Below are 8,810 nucleotides of genomic sequence, written 5' to 3' on the forward strand. Positions count from 1 at the left end.
GTCTGAATCTATCAAGGGCTAATGGGCTAGAAGATGAAGTTTACCCAGTGTGTGACCTTCTCTAGCTGTTTTCTAGGGCAGGGGGTGATCTAGGGTTAAGGACTGGCAGGAGGAAGGGGAAAGAAGTCCAAGGAGGCAAAGGGATGGTTTTATAGTTTCTCCACCATCAAAGGGCTGACCAAAGCTTCAAGCTGGAGTAGAAATCAACCATAATTTAGTAGATTATTATAGATGATATGTATTCAGCCTTCATTATGTACAGGTCAACAGGAGAAAAACAGGCATAATTACTAAAATCTTTAACTGCATAGTGCCACTGTAGACACACATCAGTAAGGCTGGCCTAATCTCAGCAGTCAGATCTTTGTTGACCATGGCTCATTTTTGAGTTGACTATACCATGACATTGCTATATATTTTTTGTCCCTTCCCAGTGAAGTAAAAGGAAAATTGAGCTAGTAATCAATAAGTATAGATTTTTACCCTCATCTCTGCCATACAATTCTGTAATTCAGGGTAGACTGTATCATCATTCTGGATTTTTACTTCTTCATCTGCTAAAGGGAGGGGTTGGAGAGGGAGAGGGAGGATGAGGGAAACAAGGGAGAATGAGATGGATGGATATTAAAAGGGAGAGAGAGAGAGATTAAAGTAGATATGTTTTAAAGATGTCCTTCTGGTTCTAACAATTCATAACCATAAACCAATGAACACTTTCTGTAGCCTTAGAAATGCCTTTTACATTTCTGAATGAGATCCTTTTCTTCCTTGTTAACACTTCATGAAAACTGGCATGTCACCAATTATTTTCGTCTTCATTTAAAAATCTTCACCTCTTCTACTTTCCCTCTTCTCCCACTCCCCCTCCTCCTTCAATAACCTATGCTAAGAAAGATTAAGACATGATTTCTCTAATAAAATTATTTATACAATCTATATCCTTTTTCTCTTCCTTAGTTCCCTCTTTTTATTAAGGTATCTTTTCACTTTTTAAAAGATAGATGTATTATTTTATTACTATTATGATTATGGCATTGAAATTTCTACACTGCCTTATATATGAAATTTGTTCTTACTTACAGTATCTCATGTAGCTAACTTTGTGCTAGAGAGACTAGCAGAACTTTACAGAGGCCCCAAGTTAAGCTTTTACTTCTTCAAAAGTCAGCCAATGAATGTTGCCATTCTTTAATTAACAGGAAAAACATGAATTGGTTCCAAGTTCTCATTAAGAGTGTGTAATGCTCTTGCACTGGAATGTTTATTAAGGAACCAAGGATGACTGTCTTATAATACATCAGGAAAATATGCTTTTTGGTGATGTTACTTAAAGATAAATTGGTGACTGTAGATATTTTCCTCAGTGTACCTAAATGTAAAGATTCTCAGCATGTATGAAGACACAGATACAGAAATTAGTCTACCTAGAAGTGATAGGCTCAAACCCAATCAAAACAAGATCGAGGACTTAAATATGTTTCCTTTAGTTATGTTTTAATTAATGAATTTATATCTTATGTCCACCCTCCCCTGCAAAAAAATCCTGCAAAACTCAAAGCAACCTAGTAAAGGTGATAAAATATAGCATGATAAAATAAGCCTAGATGTTTATATGCTATACTGCAATATGTTAACAATGATTGAGTCATGGGATAATCTTTAATTTTCTTAAATGTTGTCTATCTGTGTTCTCTAAATTTCTCAGGAGTGAACACATATCAACAATATGATAGAGATATATATAAATGTTAAAGGAGCAATAAGTTAAAATGAAGTCAAAGGTGAGATTGGTGCTTGTAATCCTGCTCTGACTTTAAATATGCTTGTTTGATGCCATCACAAATTTAACTAGGAGTTTTCTAGCATCCAATGCAAAAAGGAAAACAAAACCAACACTATAATCCAAAAGGTGCAGGAGTTTAAAAACCATCTATTTCTCAAGAGAGGAACATAATCCTATTGTTGATGCTTAAGAAATACCTCATACCTGGATTACACTGTGTAATGTGAGAAATAATAACTCAAACAGTGTTCTAGAAACCACAGTGATGAGTTTAATGGAGTGGTCTGTGTAGCTCTCAATTCAGACTAATGACATTTTACCAAAGAATAATTTGGTGTAAAGCAATTGTCTAGGGGATGGGCATGATGCCCACAATGTATTGGACAGATCTGATGACTTGGCTCATTCCAGATCTAGGTTTTAGAGTAGCCACAGGAATGGATATACTGCATACCCTTCAAGCAACTGTACATAAATATTGTTTCTTTCATTCAAACTTCTATTTATTTTTAGTTTTATTTTTTAAATTTAAATTCAATTTAACACCTAGTGCTCATCCAACTTTTAAATAAGCACTAATGAATTTGTCATGATCTCTCCTGGTAAACCTTGAGAATGCAATCATATGATGAGATTAGTTAATATATGGACATAATTAAAGTAGTGGAAGAATGTATACTCCTTTATAAAAATTTAAGGTTTTAACCAGGACAGGTGCATGAATAGATGACCATCCTATCTCTCTCAGAGGTTGTCAGCAAAAACACTTGTGGAAAGAATCGATGCTCTTTGTAAAAAGTGAAGTTGCATTTAACACCTTAAATGATGGTTTAGCTTATTTTAAACGTGTAAAGATAAAAACTGAGTTTAAATAATGTTATTCTTGGGACGCCTGAGTGGCTCAGTGGTTGAGTGTCTGCTTTTGGCTCAGGGCGTGATCCTAGGGTCCTGGGATTAAGTCCTACATTGGACTTCCCTGCCCCTTGTTTCTCCCTCTGCCTGTGTCTCTGCTTCTTTCTGTATCTCTCATGAATAAATAAATAACTTAAATAAGTAAGTAAGTAAATAAATAAATAAATAGTTATTCTTAAAAATCCAAACTTGAGGGGCACCTGAGTGGCTCCGTCAGTTAAGTGTCTGCCTTCAGCTCAGATCATGATCCCAGGATCCTGGGATAGAGCCCTGAATCAGGCTTCCTGCTCAACTTCCTCTCCTCCCGTCTGCCGCTCTCCCTATTTGGGTATTCATTCTTTCTCTGTCTCTGTCTGTTTTCTCTTTCTCTTTTTCCACTTATATTCTTTTTCTGTTGAAGGATCTGATCCAAGATAACATATTTCATGTAGCCATAATGTTACCTTACTCTCCTCTAGTCTATAAGAGTTTCTCAGCCTTCCCTTATTCTTTATTTACTGAGAATTTTGAAGAGCAGTGGTCAGATATTTTGTAGAATGTCCCTTGACTTCACTTTGCCCGATGTATCCTTATAATTAGACCCTAATTATGGATTTTCCCTACTAGGACTACTAGAGAAGTGAGGGACCTTTTCATTGAATCATACATATTGGGTACATATTATCAATATAATTTATCACTGATGATTCTACCTACCATTGATCACTTGGTTAAGGTGGTTTCTGTCAAGGATCTCCACTCTGAAGTTATTATTTTTCCTCTCATATTCTATTTTTTGGAAGTGAGTTACTAAATCAAACTAACATTCAAGGGGCAGGAGATTAAGCTCTGCGGCCCTGAAGGGGTAGTATCTATATATATTTCTTAGAATTCTTGTCTATGGAAGATTTGTCTCTTCTTCCCCACTTATTTCCCATTCAGTCATTTATTTACATTAGTATGGACATGTGGTTATTTGTTTAATTCTGCAAGTTTTAATCCAATACCATATTTCTCTATTTTGTTGCTCAGATTGTTCCAGTTTGGGCCTTTGGGAGCTCTTTTGGATTGGTTCCTATGTCCTTTTGACATATGTCCATCTTTTTTCCTTTTTCTTTTGTTCTTTTATTTTTAAAGCCCTTTCTTTCTGGCACTACAAGATATTCCAGGTTCGTCTTTCTTTTCCTGCCCCAGCCCAAGAATTAGCCACATCTCCAAGGAGCCCTGTTAACTAACTTATTTTTTATTCATGAACTCAGAAACTTATAATAAGGCTTATTTTCACGTAAGTGTCTGAAAGCTGATGCAAATATGCAGATGGTCCATCTTATGCATATGGATCTTCCCTTGATCATTTAACTTTTACAGTGTCAGAAATCATATCTGACATGCAATTGAAGAACTTGCCAGTTATCAGAAAGCTTACTGTTATGGTTTTAGCCAGATGAATGCCATCTACACAGGGTCTGAAAAGGTGAGTATTATTCCTGTTCAGTCAGATCTTTGGTGACCAGGAATGATTTAATTAAATTCTGCTCTAAGAAAGAGTGCAATGACAATTTGTGTTTTTGAATCTAGTGGAGATTAGTGTACATTTCTTAGCTTGCACTTTCTAAATATATTTCCTAGTTTATATGTCCTGAAATATGCTACCAACATTGTTGAGCTCTGGACAGCTGGTCAGAGCTAAATGCAAGCTATTTTCCCCCATGAACCATATGTTCTGGGAATCACTTTGCTGATAGATTTATAAGCTTTTGCTGTGATCAGGAAGAAAGTAGGTGTGATAAAATATACTACACACAATCCAGGCACAATCAGGGAGAGGAATAATTTATTGGCACTTCTCTGGTCTTATGAATGCAGAAAGGACAGAGAGTAGAGCATCAATGTGGAAAAAAGACTATAGGGAAGATCACATTTTCAGGATATCATATTTTTAAAAATGTTCCATTGTTTAATCCAATTTTTTTTAAAAAACGTATTATTGTAACCTTCCTAGATAAGTTCAATTTGCTTTGCTAACTCCCATATCAAAATATCTCACAGCACAATATCCTAATATTGAAAAGTTAGGGAAAAAATCTTTTTCTTAGTAACCTTATAATCTCCATGATGCAATGTTTATTTGATTTACTGCTTCAATATGTTCTCTTTAATGATAAGTTGCTTTGGTAATGGTCAAAAATCAGTAGTTTTATTGTCATGTTCTTTAATTTTAGTGGCCTATAGACTACTAGGAGACAGAAACTAGACATCTATAACAGTAAAAATATGTTGGGGAAGGAACTAATTCACGCTTATGTTTGAACATGGAGAACCAGTCTGGCCTTCCAAAACTAATTCATCAAAACCTTTGTTTCAACATTATTGAAAGAAATGTCTGATAATCTAATTTCCTGAATAGTCTGAATGGGCCACACTGGTCAAGCTTCCATTCCGCCTCATCATTCACAATGTCTTTAGCTCCATGGAAATAAGCAAAACAGAGAGAGGCAGAAAGAGAGGTAGGTCTCCATAATGATGTTAATTATATCAACCAGTTTTATGCTATTATGAAGTGTCTTCCTAAGTGCCATCTTTTTTGATACTCGTAATCAGTTTCACCTGGACACTGATGTAGACAGAGCTTCTTGAGTGTCATTGCAAACACTCAAGTGCTTTTACTAATGGCAGGACCAGAGCCCCAAGGAAGGATGGATGAATCTCCAGGCCTTTACACCCAAACAGCCAAAGGATTTCCGTGGAAGATACCTCCCCCTTGACCCAGAATATCTGAAGGTCAGAGACACCAGAAAATAAAGGGTACACAAATACAACAGGGGTATCATGGGTGGCGTCACCTCCATTGAAGAACTGGAAAATATGAAAGGCCTGAACATAAGGATATAAAAAGTCATATTTGCTACTATTCTTTCCAGTTTTATTAATTCTGTAGATAGCCCAAGGAGAGATAGTGAAGATAGGACCCGAGAAGGGCTCTGGTGACAAAGATCCTTTGAAGTAGCCAAGTATACCTTAACTCTCCCATTCCAATAGCACCAACTGCAGCCAGAGATACACTTAGTGTGGTGGAAGTATCAGTTTCCAGAGTTACAAGGAGCTCCACACATTCCCCCATTTTACAAATGATGAAAGAAAGTTAAGAGCGTGCCCAACCACTCAGAATGATGGTTTCTCTGACTTTTAAAGCTTCCACAAAAAAGATAGTGGAACTTTTTCCTCTGTTATCCGTTCTCGAGTTCATTATTGTTTACTATCACGGTATTTCTCCTGAGGTCTAGCTTGAATCACTCATGCTGCATTTTATGCCCTCTCTCTTGAGAACTAGGATAAAAACAAAATACATATATTCTTGTTTGTGCATCTTCCTATCTCAATGGAATATTCTTTAACTTGAGATATGATTTGGGAGAATCTGTTTTTAAAACTGGCAAAAAGAAAAATCTGATTTATACCTCATTTAAGCTTCTTTTTCAAGAAAGTCCTCTTTCCCCCTTTTCATTAAAGCATTGCTTTTCACAATAGACTGCTCTTCTGCACCAAAATCTTTGACTTAAGATGTTAAACATGTGGAGCACCTGGGTGGCTCTGTCTTGATTTTGGCTCAGGTCATGATCTCAGGGTTGTGGGATTGAGCCCTACATCAGGCTCATACACTGGTCATGGAGCCTATTTGGGATTCTCTCTACCTTTCTCTCTCTGTGTGTCTCTCAAAAATAAATAAAATAATAAAATTTAAACATGAATGACTTCATTTAGACAGCCTTTTGTCGATCAAACCTATATGAAATGTAGCAAAACACCTAGCTTTTTATTTTTAATAGTTTTGCTGATTATTGCTCTGCAGCATGGCACCATTAACTTCATAGAACAATGAAAATTAAGACTCAAAAGGGGAAAAGAACCATTGCAAAGTTCTTGAAACCACATCGGCACAGGGAATTCTTGGCAAAAACTTATCTATGGATAATAAAAGAATGCAATTGTTATGAAAAGCTATCCTTACCTAAGTTAAATTTCTCTTACTAGGAATGTGTAAACTAATAGATCCAGATGTTAGTTTACATGTTAAACCAAATGTTACTGAGAATGGAAATAAGGAGATTTTTTTTTTCACCCTAGAGAGAATCTGCTGAGTTACAGGATATGTTTTAAAGAAAGTAGATATTTGTTAAGCATTAGCACATCTAGTACAGAGAAGACTTGCCTAGTACACCTACACACGGAAGGCATCAGGAAAGGTATGCTGCTCCAGTTGACTTGTAACAAGGAGAGTTAAGTAGCCTACAGTTACCGAATTAACGGAGTGTCCAAAAATGGCCACTTACCTCCTTGGATGGCTTTTAACCAAACTTATGGCTATTGCAAACAGCTTCCTGTTGGCTAAAACAATGACTTTAGAGCATTGTGGGCATTACTTTCCTCTTTGTCATTTTTCTTCTAGTCAAAGCTCATTATCAGGCACTATGCAGCTGAGGCTAGCTTGATGCCCAGGATGATGTGGTGAGGTGTTTGGGCAACTTTGATAATGAGAGCAGCCTGCCTAGGCGCTGCCAGTGCTTCATACTGCTGGACGTGGAGAAGTCCTTGCATGGCATCCAGTCCAATCATCTCTTTCAGATAGTTCACTCAGGACACCCAGCCTGGTAATGACAGAGCTTCAAAGAAAGCCCAGGTATCCTGACTTCCACCCTGGTGCTATCCCACTGTACACAAAACTACCCCTTGATCCTCTAAGTGGGAGGTGAGAGGAACTTCCAGTTCAAAGTCATGGCAGCACTGCATAAAACACAGTGTGTTTTAACTGCAAACACAAGGAGTAGGACCTGGGTCTCATAATGAATGAGTGCAAAAGCACTAGGGAGGGCTGCCTCAGAAATCCATGGAGATGAAGGCAGGGGAAGGATAGGAAAACCCTGTGGCTTGGGGAACATTCCACGTTTTTTTTTTTTTTCTTTTGGTTTTGTTTCTTTGTTGTTTCTGTTGTTTAGTCTTATCCCTTTATGTTAGAAGCCAGCCAAGCCTCAAGTAAGGCCTTCAGTGTTTAAATTTCAGTGCCTTAAGCAACAACAACAAAACACCTACCATTTATTGAATGTCTGTCATGGGTCAAAAGCTATGCTAAACTCTTTAACTGCCTTAGTCAATTTAATCACCACAGATTTCTGGGCATGCAGAAGGTATCATCTTTGCAGTTATCCTCAGGCTGTTCTTCCAATCTTCTATCCGGGAATTTGCCTTTGCAGAGCTTCATATCTAGTCTCTTTGTCCAGCAATGGGACTGGGTTTGGCTTTTCATTCTGGCTGCACCACGGACAGTCAGACTAAGGAAAAACCCGCCCCCCCCCCCCCCACTCTGCCCCATACTATACTCCATTCAAGCTCCAGAAACCCTTCACTGATCTGGCCTCCTGAAGGTAATTGCTGTCTCTGAAACTAGAGCCTCTACTGCCAAGCAACTTCTTCCTGAGAGCTTGGAAGACTCACTGGCCCCTTGTTATCCTCTGTGTAGATGTGATTTAATGTCATTTTTTTTTCAATGAAGAAATTCCATGTCTATTCAGAGTTAGTGGTGTGATGTTATAGTACAAACTTCTTTAGGCTATTGCTGCCATATGAGGCTTGAGTTCCTCTCAAGTGCCAAAATGGCTGTTTACCGGAAGTTCACACACTCTGTGCTAATTTACCTCTTTGTGACTTTGCACCTTCTATTTTTTCTATTTAGAACACTTTTTTCCTTCATCTACCTGGAAGTGTTGCACTCTATCTTTCAAGCTCAGCTCAAATATTCACCCTGTTGACTTCTCTGATCACTCTGTTCCTTTCCCACTGTAGGGAGACTGTATTTGTAAAGGAAGAAAAGAAATTGTGAAAATGGAGTTCTAAAGCTGTCAGGAACCTTAGAGATCACTTGGTCAAAATTCTAATTTTGCAGGGCAAAAAATCAAAGAAATACAGGAGTGGAAAGAAGTCCAATGAATATTTTTTTGATACAGAATAGAAATCATGACTTAGATTGCCTCATTTCTGATCTGGGGTGTCTTCAACATGTAGGTTGTGAACTTAACATTCTACACAGAGGAGATGCATTTGGCTGACTGGCTTGACACCGTTCTGTGAGTGCAGCACACAG

Source organism: Canis lupus, chromosome 33 (assembly GCF_011100685.1).
Source record: "Canis lupus familiaris isolate Mischka breed German Shepherd chromosome 33, alternate assembly UU_Cfam_GSD_1.0, whole genome shotgun sequence".
Classification (NCBI taxonomy): Eukaryota; Metazoa; Chordata; class Mammalia; order Carnivora; family Canidae; genus Canis; species Canis lupus.